This window comes from Microcaecilia unicolor, chromosome 1 (genome assembly GCF_901765095.1).
Source record: "Microcaecilia unicolor chromosome 1, aMicUni1.1, whole genome shotgun sequence".
Classification (NCBI taxonomy): Eukaryota; Metazoa; Chordata; class Amphibia; order Gymnophiona; family Siphonopidae; genus Microcaecilia; species Microcaecilia unicolor.
In genome coordinates, this window is record NC_044031.1 from 480,178,555 (window position 1) to 480,199,018 (window position 20,464).

Below are 20,464 nucleotides of genomic sequence, written 5' to 3' on the forward strand. Positions count from 1 at the left end.
AGTTTGGAATTCAACATCATAAGATTCCTGAAGAAGGCGCTCCGGTGCTGAAACACGGCTGTGTTGTCATACTTTTTTTGTTGTTACCAATAAACTTTTTTTAATCATACATCTTTCTCTGTTTGGAAAGAGCTTACCTTCCCCACTCCTTCTCTACTTTGCACTGGACTTTTTTCGTGGGGATCAAGTGCACCTCCACACTTGGTGTGGTCTCTCTCCTGCTAAATGCTGAGACACCCATTGGAGTATAGTGGGTACCTCAGTGTTTGGCACCAGCTGAATTTTTAGCTCACCTTAGTAAAAAGACCTCCTTAGTGTTTATACTGCACAGTTTCCAGTAAATAAGCCATGTCACCATATTATATCTTTGCACACAGGCCTGACATTAGCCAGCAATCTGCATTAATTTTGAAATGAATGGAAAAATGTGCCAACTGAGTCCATGTTCAGTTTACTTCTCTTGTGAAGGACGTGAATAGACATACAGCCTGAATGCCCCTAAAGATTATTGGTTTCCATTCATTTTAGTACCATGATATTTTATGGGTGTAGAAAAAAAAACACTTATTTGTACAGACAGAGTGGAGATGGATTTGGCAGTGACAAGGAGGAAGCAATAGTCATTTGAACCGTCATGTTGTACGTTAAAAGTAATACTGCTACATATTATACAATGTAAGAAACTGATTTCTCTGTCATTGTTATGTCTGTGCTTGCAAGAGGTAGGCATGGGAATTGGAGAAGCAAAAGAGAAAAGGGAGCTTATCTAGAGCAGCCTTGGGCTAGCAGCATTGCTAAAAGTGATGACCAGAGATTGGATCTCAAGATCTCTGTAGTCCACCGACCAAGACATGATAAAAAGGAGAGTACCAGTCAATAATACAGGTTCCAGTGAAACGCTGAAGCAGCAGTTTTCTGCTCCCATCTTCACATAAGGGCAAATGAAGACAGAGGCATTAGAGGGTGGCAGAAGCAGCAACAATAGGCTTGAGGGGTATGGGACCATCACTAAAAACCAACAGATTATAGTAGTAGATGAACTCTGTTTCCTCCTGAGACACTTATAGAGTAGATTTGGGCAGATAATGAATGAGCTATATCATTAAGTGAAGAATGTCCTGATTGAAAGTTTGCAGTGAGGAGAATTTAGATAAGCTAGTTCCTAATATGATTGGCAACGAGTTGCTGCAGGAGATAGGAAGTGATGCTGCAGCAGCATCAATAGCACCTTCAGGAAGAGCAGGTAGTAGAAAGTATGAAGGAGCCCTTGTCTTTTCATCTTCTTATTTTCCTTCAGTTCTAGGCCTAGTAGAAGCAACCCTGAAGTAGGCAGAGAGAGAGGTACAGGGAAATTTCATAGTTCTTGAGGATTAGGTTTTTGTAGAATGCTTTCAACAGCAGAAGGCCATCAACAGAGGAAAGCTACTGGGTCATCTTTCCAACAGTGCCATGCTGTATTAAGTGTAAATGCAGCACCCACTAGACCTGTTTTTGGGGAGGATATTGGTGCTATTCTGGGGCATCTATCCTCAAAGAAGAAACCTGTCTCCCAAGTGGAGCCCCTAGCCTCTTCGACCACTGAGGTAGCAGGTGAGCATCCCTGACACTCCTCTATGCAAGGTATTATGGAGTGTTTTTTTGGCATCACTGTCCCAGATCAAGAAGGAGGTAGTATTGTATGAGGTGGTAGAATGTGTTGGGGAAATGATTGCCATTGAGAACCATCCCTTGTTGAACATTAGCTTTAAGTAGCTGCTGTATGTCTTAGTTACCAATTACCAGTGCCCCGCCAGGACAACTTTTAATAAATGGGTGATCCTCAGCCTATTCAACAGAGGTGCACAATGGAGGTGGCATGCATGTAGATCTATCTGATTTATATTTATTAGTAATATCTTGAAAACCTAACTTGTTTGTGGCCCTCAATGAGTGAACATATGAAACCTATTATACAATCAGTGCTGTGTTTGGTTGTAGGGAGAGAGAGTGCATTTCACCAGCAACATCTGGACCGGTCAGAATGCTGCACATACCTAGCTATCCCTGAAAATCCACTGGTGACAGCTGGACATGCAATCTTAGCTCTCTATGCTGGGTCAAAGCAGATTTATGAATTTTATGTGATTTGATTTGTAAACCTTGTGTGCTTGCGCTTTCTCTTTTTTTATTATTATTAGTTTATAACTTTTCAATGAATACATTAAACAGGTAACCACTTGTTCATGCAAAACAGCTTACAAAAGTTATGGAGTATAAAATTTCTCTAAAAAGAGAAAAAGAAACAATTATCTAATGAGAGTTATCATAGTATAAGAAAAAAATCAAAGGAAAAGAAAATAAGCCTTCTTAGACCACAAACTTGGGAGAAGTGAACTTCAAATGCAAAGAGAGATCCTTAGAGGAAATAGAAAAGGTAAAGGCTTAACATAGATTCATAAACCCTGCATCTATTTCATTGTCCAACTTGAACCTGAATCTTCTGTCCCGGAGCTTGCTTCCCATCCAGAAAAGACTGCAATTGTTCTGGACTAAAAAATACAAATCAAAATCCACTATAATTAAGCACTTGCATGCTTCAATCTCTCTAGTCACTTGTCTGGTGGTTTTAGTAACATCAGGATACAGCAATGCTTTTTGGCCAAAAAAAAAAAAGTCTTAGCGTTTGGAAAATAGAATCTCATCATGTTGTTAAGATTTTGCGTGGATACAAAAGATATAATCAAAGTGGCTCTCTCTACTATATCTGATATCGATTCCTCTAGTACAGCCGACAAATGATTTAAGCCTAGACCCCGTCTTTAACTTGAACAGCCTCTGGTACACCATCTCCTGGTTTTTGGGGGGTAGTAGAAATGAAGTAAACTTTATTCCAAAGAGATATAGTTTCAGGGGTAAAATGAAGAACTTTGATTAAATGTTTCCTGAATAAATCTCCAGGAAGCATTCCAGTTGGCTTAGGAAAGTTCAGAAGATGAAGATTTAACCTTCTATTGTAATTTTCATCTTGCTCTATCTTCTTATGAAGAAATAATTTACCTTTTTGCTATTGTTGTTTTAACACCTTGTGAATCTTTTATTTCTTCTAATTGTTAACTGGTTTGCACAATCCAATTTATTAACATCCATAGCAGATGCAAAATCTTGTATTTTAATAAAGATTTTACCTCCTTAGTTGATTCAGCCACAGTGTTGCTTAATAATTAAAGGCCTTTCCAGATCTGCTCCCAGGTTACCCCCATGGAGGGCATTGGAAAATCACCTAACCCTTCAATGGAACTTACAGACGATTTCCTCTCCAAACCGGCTCCCACTGTATTGAGGTTCACAGAAACGCCTTCCATCTTCTGAGCCCCACAGGCTCGGCAGAAGCAGTTGCTGGGCACGGGGGACACTTGGCGTTAGGAGGGGGAGAGAGAAATCTTCACCCCAGAATGGAAGACTCTCCCACATCGTCCAATGCAGCAGGGCCTCCTGACGTGCTCACAGGGTTAGCAACGGCATACCACTCAATACGCTGCTGAATCAGCGAGGAGGTCCGAGGTATGGGGCATTGAGAGTTATAAGACAAAGTCAAGGTAAAGCAGCAGAGTCGCGGTTCAGACAGAGTTCAAGCTCATACTGTCAAAGACCATGTCGCCATTTTGCCATGCCCCCACAACTCATGCTCTCTTTCCTGTTTTTAATGGATGTCCTTTCAAACTATATTGTTTTAACTTGATCACCACCTTGACTTGTATACACAAATAAAACAGCATAAAATTCTAATAAACCAGTTCATTCAGGATGTAGGCACCAGGTGGAATTCTATCTATCTGGGCTGGAGTGGTTAGTGGAGTGTAGATAATAAACACAGTTATGTACCCTGGAGTAGAGTCAAAGGGCAAAGGCCATAAATCGTGAGGCCCAGGAACTTATGATCTGATATGATATCCTTATGGGCAAACAGGCCTGGGAAAGGAGGAAGCATAAACAAACATGAGAATGTGGTTTAGCAGGTGAGAGAAACCAGATAGTTTTGAAAAAGACCAGATGATCCTGAGTAAGATAACTTGCTGAAGCCTTGTAAATCATTGTTAAATACAAGTGTATAAAAATAGCTGTTTCAGTTCAGTATGTTGGAGTGATAGATACAGAAAGCATATGAATGCAGTAGTTCTATCCTCCCATGAGAAAATATTAATTGTATCGATACTTGGTAAGTAAATAAATTACTTTTCTCATAAGCGGAAGCTTAGGTCTTTTATCTCTACAAATTGTGGGTAACTGGTATATGAAGATTTGGAGAGGTGGTAAAAAGACCTAAAATATTTAACAGGAGCAATGGGAATCCCTTCATCAGATGTCATTGGAATACTGAATGACTCCTGGCATTGATGTGAGAGGTGTTGGTACTGGTAGACTCACTGTAAATGCCAAAAAAGGTTGAAATCCCTTAGCAATCCAGTACCATCTCTATGCTGATGATACCCAGCTTTACCTCTCCACTCCCGACATCACAGTTGAAACCCAGGTCAAAGTTTCGGCCTGCCTTTTAGACATCGCTGCCTGGATGTCCAACCGGCATCTGAAACTGAACATGGCAAAGACTGAGCTCCTTGTCTTTCCACCCAAACCCTCTTCTCCTCTTCCCCCACTTTCTGTCTCTGTTGACAATGCCCTCATCCTCCCCGTCTCTTCAGCCCGCAATCTCGGAGTCATTTTTGACTCCTCCCTCTTCTTCTCTGCCCATATCCAGCAGACAGCTAAGACCTGTTGCTTCTTCCTCTATAATATTAGCAAAATTCGCCCATTCCTCTCTGAACAGACCACCCGAACCCTCGTCCACTCGCTCGTTACCTCTTGTCTTGACTATTGCAACCTTCTCCTCGCTGGCCTCCCGCTTAGCCACCTATCCCCCATTCAATCTGTCCAAAATTCCGCCGCACGTCTTATATACCGTGTGAACCGATACTCTCATATCACCCCTCTCCTCAAGTCGTTTCACTGGCTCCCGATCCGCTACCGTATACAGTTCAAGCTTCTCCTGTTGACTTTCAAGTGCACTCAATCTGCAGCCCCCCATTACCTCTCTACCCTCCTCTCCCCATATGTTCCCACCCGTAACCTCCGCTCTCAGGACAAATCACTCCTTTCGGTACCCTTCTCCACCACCGCTAACTCCAGCCTCCGCCCCTTCTTCCTCGCATCACCTTATGCCTGGAACAGATTTCCTGAGCCCATACGCCATGCGCCCTCCCTGCCCATTTTCAAGTCCTTACTCAAGGCCCATCTCTTCTCCCTTGCTTTTGGTGCCTAACCACCTTCCCATTCCTGATACCTACACTGACTACATAGTTTTTACCTTTAGATTGTAAGCTCTCTTGAGCAGGGACTGTCCTTCCCCATGTTTAAACTTGTACAGCGCTGCGTAACCCTGGCAGCGCTATAGAAATGCTAAGTAGTAGTAGTAGTAGTATTTACTTAAAAAAAATAATTTATAATAAGCCAGTCCAAGTATAATTAGTTCTTGACAGAATACAATTTAAAAAAATATATAGGTAAAAGTAAAACTGAACACAATGTACACACCTAAAACATTGGGTTAAATCTAGGAAGTGGTAAGTGCTCCTGTGTTAAGTCTGCCTTATCCAGTCAGCCCACTCTAATGTGAGCACATCACCTGGATTATGCTTCTACTCCCATTCCCTGCCCAAGACATACCCTTTCCTGAAAAAACTACAAAAGAAAAAAATGCACAATTGGTGCATGCTGACAAGGAAATGACTGCAAATCAATTTAACATGTTTTGTGGGAATCCTTCCTGCATTAAGTTCACGGTAGTACTTAACACCCTTTAGTAAATATACCCCATAGTCTGGCTAGGCTTGCATAAAAAATGTTCCATTAGCTTTGTGTTTTTGCCCAGTCTCTATGAAGTGATACCCAAATGTTCCATTATTTTGGAAAGAATAATGAAATGAAAGTATTAGATGTCACTGTTACTCATGGGTGTAGCCAGAAGTTGATGGGGGGGGGGGGGGGGCTTGGGATGAACAGGGGATCAAGCATTGCCTCTCAGTTCCCACAGGCTGCTCCAGCTTCTGATGCTAGGACTTGCAGGCATGCACAATTCAAACATATGAACTGAGTATGCTTGGGAGTACCGGTGTTGGCAGCTAGAGCACCCTGTTGACTTCTGCTACTCAGGCAGCTCCAGTGACAAAACTCTTCGGCTGGTGGGGCTTGAGTACCCCTGCTAGCCGTGTATTGGCTGCCACAATTTTGGAGGGGGCCTGAGCTCCAAAGGCCCTGCTGGCTATGCCACAGCTGCCAGATTTCCATCAATGAATTTTGCAGTTCAACCACAAGGGACCACTGTTGGCGTCACAACAGATATTACACAGAAAACCACCAGAAGGTGGAGGAACACAGAAGTCCCTACGAGAGCAAAATCAAAATGTCCAAAAGGAAGTAGGGAAACGGGATGGCTCTTCAGAAGCAAAGCACAGGACGAAAGTTAATTATAATATTTATTGATTGTTGGAACATTCATGCATTTTGAAGACTTGACACGGTTCCGTGTTTCGGCAAAAATGCCTGTTTCAGGAGTCTTTATAGTCGCAGAGCTTTGAATAAAGTATAACGGACAATCAAAGTTGAACAGTCTTTAAAAAGATGCTATGCCAACAAAACAGATTGCAATTGTGATAATGTGCGGGAGCACGAAGAGAAAATCCACACATAACACAATTGTGATCATTGGTTTGTTTCTGAAGAGTACAGACAGAGAGGGTAATACAGTATACAATCAGAGAAACCAAAAGAAAAAAGCAACACTGGGCCTTCAAGAATAGGACAACAGGAGTACTTTATTAGCCAAAGACCCGACACGGGCCTTGTTTCGGCGCCAAAAAGGCGCCTGCCTCAGGGGTCAAATTGTAGATATAGCGATCGTACAGAATTCAAGTTGTAAATGCCTTGCGCTTTTTTTGCTGATAACCAAAAAAAAAAATGGTGGCATTCATTATAAACCCGTACTAAAACCTCACCGTGCACTTTGCCTGTTTTGCTGTTTTGCTTAGTGCTGCTTTTTGCTTCTGCCGTTAACATATGGCATGTTGCAGCTGAGAGCTGGGCCCTTCAGCCGCCTTTTTTTTTTTTTTTTTGGTTATCAGCAAAAACAGCGCAAGGCATTTACAACTTGAACTCTGTACGATCGCTATATCTACAATTTGACCCCTGAGGCAGACGCCTTTTTGGCGCCGAAACACGGCCCGTGTCGGGTCTTTGGCTATTAAAGTACTCCTGTTGTCCTGTTCTTGAAGGCCCAGTGTTGCTTTTTTCTTTTGGTTTGTTTCTGAAGAGCCATCCCATTTCCCTACTCCCTTTTGGACTTTTTGGTTTCACAGCATATATTCCCATGTTTCTCCACCTATGTAGCAGTCAGAAGCTGTCACCATACAAAGCAACCTGGAAAAAAACGGGACCCCAACATTTTTCCAAATAACCCAAAAATGTCCTACTGCAGCAGAAGCTGCTGCCTGAAATTCATGACCTTTCTGAGTACTTTATTTTTCAACAGGATGGAGCTCCAGTGCATTGAGCTCACAAAACGGCTGAGCACTGATTAATGAAACCCCAGAATTCATTGATCCAACAGCTCAATGGCATTGAAGACTTTGTGAACGTGTAAAGGTTGAAGGAGAATACTTCGAATACAAAAGTATGAATTAACTAAGAGCCCCTCCCCCCCCCCATTATACTAATGTATTTTCAAAGGTCAAATAAAATGTCTAAACAATTGCAAAGTATTTTGAAACTATGTAAGGGGTCCCATTTTTTCCATATGCTGTGTAGTCCAGTCACTAGGTTTCACAGTAGAATTTCCACCAAAGAAAATGGAAAACACATCTAAATCACTAAGAGGTAGCCCAGCAGCGAAAGGTGTGTAACAGTAGGGGGAGCTATATTGAGGAAAGGATGCAATCAATTATTTCAGATTACTCTTGAGTCTGTATTTGTGCATATGTATATGTTTGTCTATGCTCTCACAGCCAGAAGGATGACCTTGTATATGATATGGACTTTAATTTGAAGCCTTACTTTAAAGGAGCATGAGGAGATAGCTACAAGGCCTTAAGGGAGTATTCTAGGGTTGTTACTTCCTGAACACTTGGGGAACTAAAACCTTGACTGGGTAAAAAGCCATGTTGGGATTTAATACCAATTGGAGATCATGTATATAGTTTCAAAGGAACCCTTTTACCCAGGGATTTTGTTTGTGTTTCACAATAAGGAGTTTGGAGGAACACAGACCCCGACTGGGTTATATACCTGGACTGTAAAACTGTGTGATGAGGAGAGTAGAGAAGAGATGAGAGGAGAGGCAGTGTACGAGGAGTAATTCCCTAACTGCTGTTTCCATGTATCAGTATTTCTGTATTGCAGAGGCTGGACCTCTTTCTCCCATAAAATAAATTCAGCCATTTTTGAGGCGGCTGTGTCTCTGGAATCCCTGGTCCTATCTGGCCCATTTTTGAACCTGACGTGTCTTATGTATAATTTGTTTTTGACCATCCTTCCGTTTGGGAAAATTAAAAAAAAAATGCACTTATGCAACTAGTGCTGTACTTAAGTGTTTTTGAATGTTGACCTCATTCTGTTTGCAGTGCATTAGCTCCATTTTGGCTTTGTAGTTGCCTTTTGACATAAATTTAATTTTGTAATGGAATTGTCATTTCAGCACTATACTACACATAAAGAGACAGATATTACTGTTTGTTGGAGAAATAATTTATTTTTTTAATATCCTATAGCATTTTGTGGCACTGTGCCATATTTGATGTAGCGTGGGCTTTAATTATAACTGTGTTGTTTATGTACAGTAACAGCCACTCAAACTATGAAGGAACTGATGTTGCATTATTTACTAAGCCTCAGCAGTGTGATGAACACGTAGATTGATGACACTCTTGTGGTAATTTTTTTTTGTCTAATCACAGCTCATTAAATATTTAAAATGTAAATTTTATGAACTGGAAGTTATTGTCAGGTTGCAAAAGAGGCTACTGGAAAGACTTGGAGAGCTTTTCTGTTGTTCAAGGTTATCTCATAAATTTAAAGCAGGATGCATTTTACTCTTAACAGTACTGGTTTATTTACTTTTGACTATCAATAGAAAGCAAACAAAATAAAACATGGAAAAGAAAATAAGATGATACCTTTTTTATTGGACATAACTTAACATTACTTTTCTTTTGACGAAATTGTTATTTTCTGCATCACAGCAAACTAGGGGTCCTTTTACTAAGCTGGGGTAAATAGTGATCTTAACGTGCCCTTACATGGGTTTTTCCCACATGCTAAGACCATTTTTACCGCAGTGGTAAAATGGGCAATTTTGTTTTTTATTTTTCCTATTAATGGTCGTGTGATAATGTTGCCATTAGTGGGCAGCCATTAAAAAATCTTAGTGCATGAGAACTTACCAACACTTAGGGGTCCTTTTACAAAGACGCATTGAAAAATGGCTTGCGGTAGTGTAGGCGTGGGTTTTGGGTGCGCGCTGATCCATTTCTTAGTGCTCCTGTAAAACAGGCCTCTTTTTTTTTATGCAGAAAATGGACGTGCAGCAAAATCAAAATTGCTGCACTTCCATTTTGGGTCTGAGACCTTACCGCCAGCCATAGACCTAGCGGTAAAGAATTTGGGCGGCAATGACCTACACACGTCAGATGCCACTTGGCAGGTGTCCGTTACACGTGCCACAAAATAAAAAATATTTTTCAGATGCGCATAGCGGACACGTGCCAAAATTGAAATTACTGCAAGGCAGTGGCATAGCTATGTGGGGCCTGGGCCCCTGTAGATTTGGCCCTGGACCCCCCTGCCAATGACCCCCCTCCCGCCACCAACCCGCTGTCGCCTACCTTTGCTGGCGGGGGACCCCAACCCCCACCAGCTGAGGTCCTCTTCTTCTTGCAAAAGGCTTCCTTCTGTCTCTGACGTCCTGCAAGGCTTCGCTCTGTGAGTCTGACGTCCTGCACGTACAACGTGCAGGACATCAGAAATAGAAGGAAGCCTTTTACAAGAAGAAGAGAACCTCAGCTGGCGGGGGTTGGGGTCCCCCGCCAACAAAGGTAGGCGACAGCGGGTTGGTGGCGGGAGGGGGAGTCGAGAGGGTTGGCGGCGGGAGGGGGGCAAAGCCGGCAATGGCAGGATGGGGGGGTCGGCAGCACTGGGGGGGGGGGCTAAAATGTGCCCCCCCACCTCAGGCTCTGAACCCCCCTCCTGCCAGTCTGGCTAAGCCCCTGCCACAAGGGCCATGCGGTAACTCTAATTTGGCGCACATTGGGTGCACGTAGGCACCTACACAGCTTAGTAAAAGGGGCCCTTATTTTGTAAGTGATAAAGACTAATAATAATGAAGGTGTGCTAACTGATTAGCACAATATCGCCCACTCTCTGCCCCAGACACATCCCATCTGTGATGAAATAAAAAAGATTTTTTTAGAGCACATGTTGTGTACTCAGATCAGGAAATTACCGCAGAACGCCTGAGCGTGTCCCACTGTAAACCCTTTTAAGATGCATTAAACATGCTCTAGCACTTACCACACTTAGGGGTCCTTTTACTAAAGGGTGGTAGGGCTACAGCGCAGATAGCATGCATCAAAACAGGTCTTCACATCCCTGTCTGTGGTGCCCCATGAATTTACCCTCCTGCAAAATTTTTGCACTTGCTGCACACCATTTCGTTGGTCATTGATGTGTGCTGCCTGATTACTGCCAGATTTGCATGTGAGCCCTTACCACCAATAGGTGGAGGTAAGGGATCAGCCAGTAATGGCCGCACGCTAATTGTGAAATTAGCACATGACCATTAAGGACGCCTATTGAAAAAAAAAAGGCTTTTTACGGCCATGAGCCTATCCTATAAGACTACTTATAGGAAACCAGCATAAATTTTACATCTATATGCTAATTTAATTTATTTTAATATCCATATTTATATCCTACGTAACCATCAAGTTCAAAGCAGGTTACATCAAACTGTAAATACAATATGATACAACTAAAATATTACATCATCAGTAAAAAATGACCAGATGACCACCGGAGGGAATCGAGGATGACCTCCCCTTACTCCCCCAGTGGTCACTAACCCCCTCCCACCCTCAAAAAAGAACTTTAAAAATATTTTGTGCCAGTCTCTATGCCAGCCTCAAATTTTATACTCAGGTCCATCGCAGCAGTATGCAGGTCCCTGGAGCAGTTTTATTGTGTGCAGTGCACTTCAGGCAGGCGGACCCAGGCCCATCCCCCCTACCTATTATACTTGTGGTGTTAAATGTAAGCCCTCCAAAACCCACCACAAACCCACTGTACCCACATGTAGGAGCCCCCCTTCATCCGTAAGGGCTATGGTAGTGGTGTACAGTTGTGGGTAGTAGGTTTTGGGTGGGGCTGAGGGGCTCAGCACACAAGGTAAAGGAGCTATGCACCTGGGAGCAATTTGTGAAGTCCACTGCAGTGCCCCCTAGGGTGCCCGGTTGGTGTCCTGGCATGTGAGGGGGACCAGTGCACTATGAATGCTGGCTCCTCCCATGACCAAAGGGCTTGCATTTGGTTGTTTCTGAGATGGGCGTCCTTGGTTTCCAATATCGCCGAAAATCAGAAACGACCAAGTCTAGGTACAACCATCTCTAAGGACGACCTAAATGTCAGGATTTGGGTGTCCCCGACCGTATTATTGAAACAAAAGATGGCCACCCATCTTGCTTTGATAATACGGGTTTCCCCACCCCTTCGCCAGGACGTCCTGCGAGGACATCCTCAGGAAAACTTGGGCGCCCCTTTCGATTATGCCCCTAATTGTCTTTTAACAATTTGTCCATACTAACAATCAGTTCATAGACATCTTTCAGAGAAATATCACCAGTCTTTATAGGAGTGCTAGCAATACTGTAGGAAAAGGAAATACTTTAAAGTATCTTCCCAGGGGGGCGGGGGTGGTCCCAAATCAAGATCAGAATTAGTATCTGCAGTATTCCCAGGGATGAACACCAACTGCGGGGCTACATCACCTTCTAATGGAGAGCCGTCTTGTTCTTTCCTCAAAGTGGGCTGTGAGGGTGGGGTAGGGCTCCCAGATGAAAGAAAAGCACTTAGAGATGGAAAAGAGTCCACAACTGGAGGCAAAGACGCCACCTTTGGCGTCTGTAGATGAAAATCCATTCACAACCGTTGCCTCTGAGACTAACTTCGTTACCCCTTTGCGCTTCCCCATTGAAACAGCAAGACTTGCTCCTTGTTCCTAAGGTGCTCCGGTGGGGCTTCAAAGGGGCAGGACCTGCCCCTTAGGACACTCTCCTTCGAGCACATGCCCACAGCCATATTCCGTAGCCTGTTTGTGATGGAAAAGAAGGGGCTTAAGTGTAGCGTCTCTGGCAGCTCAAGGGACCCACTTCACTGCCTGCAACCAAGTCTTCCAGTGATACTTTATAGTTCTCTGTCAAAGGCTCCTGCGGCTGGGCAGGCTATTTATAATGGAAAAGAAAGGGCTTAAGTCAGCACTCTGGAAGCCTGAGGGAGGGGGGTTGAAGAAGAGGATACAAGATGTGAGGGAAAGACAAAGAAGTGAAGGACCATACTGTAGTCTAAGGAAGGGGAAGATTGAGAAAAGGACTGAAGAGGTGGGGAGAAGAGGAAGGATTGGGGACTGAGTAGTAAATGGAGACAGAAGAGGGGTTGAGGATGGAAGACAGATGATGGGGTGGGAGGGGGAGATATCTAGGACCAGGAACTGCGCAATTTCTCAAGATAGGTTTTTACTGCAGAATTACGGAATACTATGGTCATTAGTGTACTCTCAAATCTGAGCCTATTTGTTTAAATACTCACTCTGGAAAAATGTTGCCAGACCTGCACCTGTGTGTCTGTATTTTTTCACTGCTTGATTTTATTTTATTTTTTGTTTGATTCCTATGATGAAACACAACAGTCTCTTTATTGTTTTCCCCTTGCTAATGCTGATTCTAACATTCAATGCTCCCTTTAATTGCTGTTAATAGTCCCTCTTTAACTTTTATTTATTGATTGAAGTATTTTTTCACAGAGAGAGTAGTGAATGCCCTCCCGCGGGAGGTGGTGGAAATGAAAACGGTAACGGAATTCAAATATGCGTGGGATAAACATAAAGGAATCCTGTGCAGAAGGAATGGATCCTAAGGAGCTTAGCCGAGATTGGGTGGCAGAGCCAGAGGCGGGACTGGTGGTTGGGAGGCAGGGATAGTGCTGGGCAGACTTATACGGTCTGTGCCCTGAAAAGACAGGTACAAATCAAGGTAAGGTATACACAAAAAGTAGCACATGTGAGTTCATCTTGTTGGGCAGACTGGATGGACCGTGCAGGTCTTTTTCTGCCATCATCTACTATGTTACTATGTTCTCATGAGCAAAACAATCATGATAATATATTAAAATGCATAGTGTGAGAAAAGCACAATAAAGGCTGTTTCTTCACACAAATTCTAGAGACATACGTGCTTTTCTCTTGCTATGCTGCTTGTGTTGCACTATTGAATCCCTCTCCTCTGTTTGGTTAATGTATTAAAATGAAAACCAAATACTCCCAAAATTATGCCACCCCTAATTTAAATAAAATAAATGATGTAAAAGTTACATCAAACCAAATAAAATAATAGCAAACACTATATAACAATATTCATAAAATAATTTCACTTAACTCGATAATCCAGTAGTTCCCAAACCTGGTCCTGGAGGCTCCACAGCCAGTCAGGTTTTCAGGATATCCACAATGAATATTCATGATGTAGATTTGCATGCAGTAGAGGCAGTGCATGCAAATCTCTCTCCCGAATATTCGTTGTGGGACCAGGTTTGGGAACCATTACAATAATCTCTATAATCATTCATTGTCTTAAAGTCAGGCAGTCTGAACTCTTGGACCCTGGCTCTACTTCAATTTGGTTTTGGTCTTGCATTTACATTGAACTGAATGGTGATGCACATTGGAAAGAATAATCCAAATCATAGTTACCTGATGCTAGGGTCCACCATGGGGGTCAGAGCTTAAGAAAAAGATCTGGGTGTCATTGTAGAAAATATGCTGAAATCTTCTGCTCAATGTGCGGTGGTGGCCAAAAAAGCAAACAGGATGCTAGGAATTATTAGGAAAGGGATAGTGAATAAGACCAAAAACACTATAATGCCTTTGTATCACTCCATGGTGTGTCCGCACCTTGAGTATTGTGTTCAGCTCTGGTCGCCGTATCTCAAAAAAGATATAGCGTAATTAGAAAAGGTTCAAAGAAAAGCGACCAAAATGATAAAGGGGATGAAACACCTCTTGTTTGAGAAAAGGCTAAAGAGTTTAGGGCTCTTCAACTTGGAAAAGAGATGGATGAGGGGAGATATGATTGAGGTCTACAAAATTCTGAGTGGTGTAGAACAAGTAGAGGTAAATTGATTTTTTACTTATTCCAAAAGTACAAAAACTTGGGGATACTCGAGGAAGTTACATGGAAATACTTTTAAAACAAATAGGAGGAAATTGTTTTTCACTCAAAGAATAGTTAAGCTCTGGAACTCTTTGCCGGAAGATGTGGTAAAAATGGTTAGTGCATCTGGGTTTAAAGAAGGTTTGGACAAATTCCTGGAGGAAAAGTCCATAGTCTGCTATTGAGACAGACATGGTAAGCAATTGCCTGTCCTGGGATTTGTAGTATGGAGTGTTGCCAAGATTTGGGTTTCTGCCAGGTACTTGAGACCTGGCTTGGCCACTGTTTGGAAAACAGGATACTGGGCTAGACGGACCATTGGTCTGACCCAGTATGGCTACTCTTATGTTCTTATGGTCAATATTAGTGCTTTATTTGAGGTTTTTCTTCACATAAATAAATAAATACAAAAACATTTAAAAAAATCATTTATTACCACAGCATACAAACCTTGCTCCAGCTTGCTGTTGCTGTACATGTTATGTACACCAGAGGGCGGGCTGTGCCTGCTACATGTAGCTTCCCCTCTGATACATGCAGCTCCAAGTTTTGCTGTTGAGCAACATATTTCAGCGTATGAGGCCTGATCTTGTTTGTGAAGTGATTATGATTATATTTTAACACAGCAGATTTTCTGCTGCATATGCAGTTGCTACAACAGAAAACGTGAGGACAATTTTAGAAAATCATTCCCACAGGCAGAATAGTGTTTACCAGCAGAAATGAGTTATTTGAAAAGTGCTAATCAAAAGGAGTTGCTAGTATGTGTGGGTACTTTTTCCTTAGGCAATTTTCAAAGTGAAAGTAGCCACATACTTATCCTTTCATAACTGGAACAACATCTGTGGGCAAAAGCTACCTGCAAACTTTGCGGGCAGTGTGAAAACTGCTGTTCGCACAGGGACAGAAATACTCTGACAGACAATACACAGGTATGCAGTGGCATTCCTAGGCTGGCTGACACCTGGGGCGGATCGCCGATGTGCCCCCCCCCCCACAGCGAAATTACACCCCCCTGGGTGCAGCGTGACACCCCCTGGTGAAAATACACAACCCCTGGGTGCAGCGCGACCCCCCCCCCCCCCGGGTGCATTTTTACCTGCTGGGGGGATGCCGGGCGCCTGTCGGCTCCGAGTCCGCTCGTTCCCTGCTGCTTCCTCTGCCTCGGAACAGGAAGTAACCTGTTCCGCGCAGAGGGAGCAGCAGGGAGGGAACGAGCGGACTCGGCCAACAGGCGTGCGGCACCCCCCCAGCGGCGTGCACCCGGGGCGGACCGCCCCCCCTTGGTACGCCACTGCAGGCACGTGGCTTTCTAGTTCCATTACCTTAAAAATATTTATGGGAGACATTTTCAGACCTCACAGGGGACTTGCAGGAATGCAGTTCCCTTGTACCAGCAGGCCTGCAAGATAATTTTGAAAAACAACCTGGCCACCTGTACCAGTATGAGAGTCATCACAGAATGTTCACCTGTATAACAGCAGGTGAAAAATGTGTGCGGTAAATTACGCACACAGTTTCAGAATTAAGACCATAACTACTAATCTAATGTTAAGGGACTAAAGCAGTAGTTCCCAAACCTGATCCTGGAGGCAACCCAGCCAGTCAGGTATTTGGGATATCCACAATGAATATTCATGAGAGAGATTTGCATGCAGTATTTATATTCATCCTTCAGGTTATACCGTTTAAAAGAAGACGTGTTGTATCTTTTCTCAGTTGGATTGATTTCCCACATCCGAGCAGATTAATGCAGCATAGGCACTGCGGTGCAATCAGATGTTACTCTTTTGACTCTGTTTGGTCTGCCTTGTTCTTAACGCACATTTATTTATTTTATTTATTTATTAAATTTGTACCCCGCTCTTTCCCACATACAGCAAGTCCAGTGCGGCTTATATAGTAAAAGAAAGCATCTTACATGGTAAAGAATACAGTAAAAACAAGGAAATGTAGGAACAGTATTATAAATTGTGATGATCATAACTACTTACATTATGAAAGGCATTACAAAGGACATGTGAAAAGAACGTAATGAACTAGAATAGGGAAGGTAGACAAGGATATGATAGGTGAAAAGGAAGGAGAATTGGAGGGAAATGGTAAAGGATGGAGGGAAGAAGATGAGGGATTGAGTATAACATTGGGGTCAGAGTAAGCGTCGACGTCTTAGCAGGAGTATCGTAGGTGATCTGGTGGAATTAAGCTGGTCCATTAGGGTAAACTTGCTTGAAAAAATGGGACTTTAACATTTTCCTGAAAGGTAGATATTTATTAATAGCTCGGATGGATCTTGGGAGAGCATTCCAAAGTTGACTACCCAGAAAGGAGAAACTGGATGCATAGTATGTTTTGTACTTGACACTTTTGCAGTTTGGGAGGTGTAGATTGAGGTATGTTCGCGATGACATTGTTCTGTTTCTAATTGGGAGGTCAATCAGGTTGTTCATATAACTGGGGGATTCTCCTGATATGATCTTATGGATAATTGTATGGACCTTGAAGTATATTCTCTCTTTGATGGGGAGCCAGTGAAGCCTTTCTCGAAGGGGTGAGGCGCTTTCAAATCTTGACTTTCCAAATATAAGTCTGGCTGCCGTGTTCTGGGCAGTCTGGAGACTTTTCAGGACTTGGGATTTACATCCAAGGAAAACACTGTTGCAATAATCAACCTGAGTGATGACTGTGGATTGAACCAGGTTCCGGAAAGTGTTCATGTGCACTTTTGTGTTTTAACTATGAGTACCATCTGTTTCTATTTAATAGTATCAGATGGTTCATATGCCAATCGCTTGGGTACTCATATTTTGGTAGAACACATACAGTAATGGATGGATAACAAAGAGGGGCATAATCAAAAGGGGTGCCCAAGTTTTCCTGAGGACGTCCTCGCAGGACGACTCGGCGAAGATGCGGGGAAACCCGTATTATCGAAACAAGATGGGCGTCCATCTTTTGTTTCGATAATACGGTCGCGAAATTTAGGTCAACCTTAGAGATGGTCGTCCCCGATTTTCGCCGATAATGGAAACCGAGGACGCCCATCTCAGAAACGACCAAATCCAAGCCCTTTGGTCGTGGGAGGAGCCAGCATTCGTAGTGCACTGGTACCCCTGACATACCAAGACACCAACCAGGCACCCTAGGGGGCACTGCAGTGGACTTCACAAATTGCTCCCAGGTACATAGCTCCCTTACCTTGTGTGCTGAGCCCCCAACCCCCCCCCCCCCAATCCACTACCCACAACTGTACACCACTACCATAGCCCTTGAGGATGAAGGGGGGCACCTACATGTGAGTACAGTGGGTTTGTGGTGGGTTTTGAAGGGCTCACATTTAACACCACAAGTGTAGCAGGTAGGGGGGATGGGCCTGGGTCCGCCTGCCTGAAGTGAACTGCACCCACTAAAACTGCTCCAGGGACCTGCATACTGCTGTCATGGAGCTGGGTATGATATTTGAGGCTGGCACAAAATATTTTTTAAAAATTGTTTTGAGGGTGGGAGGGGGTTAGTCACCACTGGGGGAGTAATGGGAGGTCATCCCCGATTCCCTCCGGTGGTCATCTGGTCATTTAGGGCACATTTTTGTGACTTGGACGTAAGAAAAAAAGGACCAGGTAAAGTTGTCCAAGTGTTTGTCAGGGACGCCCTTATTTTTTCCATTATCGGTCGAGGATGCCCATGTGTTAGGCACACCCCAGTCCCGCCTTCACTACGCCTCCGACATGCCTCCGTGAACTTTGGTCGTCCCCGCGACGGAAAGCAGTTGAGGACGCCCAAAATCGGCTTTTGATTATGCCGATTTGGGCGACCCTGTGAGAAGGACGCCCATCTTGCAATTTGTGTCAAAAGATGGGCGCCCTTCTCTTTTGAAACGAAGCCTGATAGTCATATTTTAAGGCTTGGACATATATTTTTCATTTTGTATTTTTTAATCCATCTTTTTTTATCTCCTTCTTTCTATACTGTTTTCAGCATTATTGTCTACATTATGATGCATTTGTGTGTCTTTTGAGAGTACCTACTCAAAATAAAACAGGCAGATTTTATTTATGATACAATCTTGCACACTGTTGTAGATATTTCTAACACTTATATGCATGTTATTTATTTATTTATTTATTTATTTTATTTTATTGCATTTGTATCCCACATTTTCTCACCTATTTGCGGGCTCAGTGTGGCTTACAATACATTGTAAATAATGGAAATGCAGTTTGTTACAATCAGTTATGGATTCCATTGTGAGAAGTTAAGCGAGACAAAGTCAAGGTGTCGTTAGGGAATAGGTCAAGGAAAAGAACAATGGAACAATGGAAAGAGACAACGGGAAATTGGTAGGGTGATAAAACCTTAGCAAAAGAACATTCGGTATAACATTTTCTGTGAGTGAAGGTTTAAGTGTGACGAGATTACGGGGGATGAGAGTTCGGAAAAGAATGTATTGGTGTATTTCTGGAATAGTGAGTGTGGACTTCATGTGTATTGCTCCTTGCAGTAAATTTACAATTTTGGACTTCATTATGTAGGTTTTATCATTTTTATTATGCATAATGTATATGTCTTTATCTAGTAGAAGTGCATATCATTCCTTGTCAATTAGTCACTTTACATATATATTTTTTGTGCGTCCACACGCTACTATTTCTGCATTTTGCATGTATTTTCAGGAAGTTCCCTGGCACAGAACACTCATTTTTCATGTAAGTTTGTATTTTGCATGAACACCAGTTCATCATGTTTTATATGTATAATATTGATGTAATTTATGTTTAATTTAATTTACATTGTATTTTAATGTCTTTTGTCAGACCCCTGATGCAGGCGTATAAATGCCAAAACACAGCCCGTGCCAGGTCTATTCATTAAAGGACTCTCGCTTGTTCCACTCTTGGAAGGCCCATTTGTGCTTCTTTTTTTGCTGTTAAAAAATGACTAAGCCACAAAAAAGTGTCCTAAATGATTAGATGACCAGTGGAGGAATAAAGGAATGACAGCTTACTCTCCCAGTGGTTTCCCACCTCCCCAAAGATGTGAAAGAAATAGTACATACCAGCCTCTATGACTGCCTCAGATGCTACAGCCAGTCCTATTGGAGCATCAGGTCCTGGAGTATCCTAGTGGTTGGTGCAGTGCTCTTTGGAGATGGGGACCCAACATAGGTGGTTGGTGGCCCAACTGTTTGGGGAGGCTAAAGGGGGCAGGGTTAGGGGTGTGGCCAGGGGTGGATCTTAAATCCATAATTGTCTGGTAACACACAAAAAAAAAAAAAAAATAAAAATAAAAGTCACAATTAATACCTTTTATTAAATTTGGATATTAGATACGTATCATATGTCAAAGAATAAAGTGGTTGCTCAAAGCATATACTAACCATAATCGCTCAACTGCAAAACACAAAACACACTCAGAACCTTACTGTACCAAAAATATTACACTGGGCAGAACCTAATACACCATTAGGGGCTTATAGCCCATTTAGTTATGTTTAAACAAAAGAGATCTGCATTAAAAAAATATTTATTTTTATTTTGACTTATAAAACCACTTGTCCCTGAAACATGCCTAAAAACAGAATAATCCAGTTGTGTATCTAAAATGCAAATTCCTACAAATGTGATGACGTTAAAATGTGATTCCATGTGCCCCAATGAAAGGTGAATTTAATTCTACTTCCATTTAATTTCAATATTCTATCATCTTTATAACACCAGCTTCCCAAGGCAGAGTACAACAACAGTTAAGATAAACTCAGATAAGCTCTCAAGAAACGGAAACAGGATGTATAAGCTCAACAGGGGCGTAGCTACAGGTGGGCCTGGGTGGGCCCAGGCCCACCCAATCTCAGTTCAGGCCCACCCAATCAGGAGGATCTTCTAGGTGCTAGATAGGCAGGCTACAGTCGCTTGTCAGTTCTGCTGTGCGGCTACATAAATTTAGGCAGCCGGCACTGGCAGCAA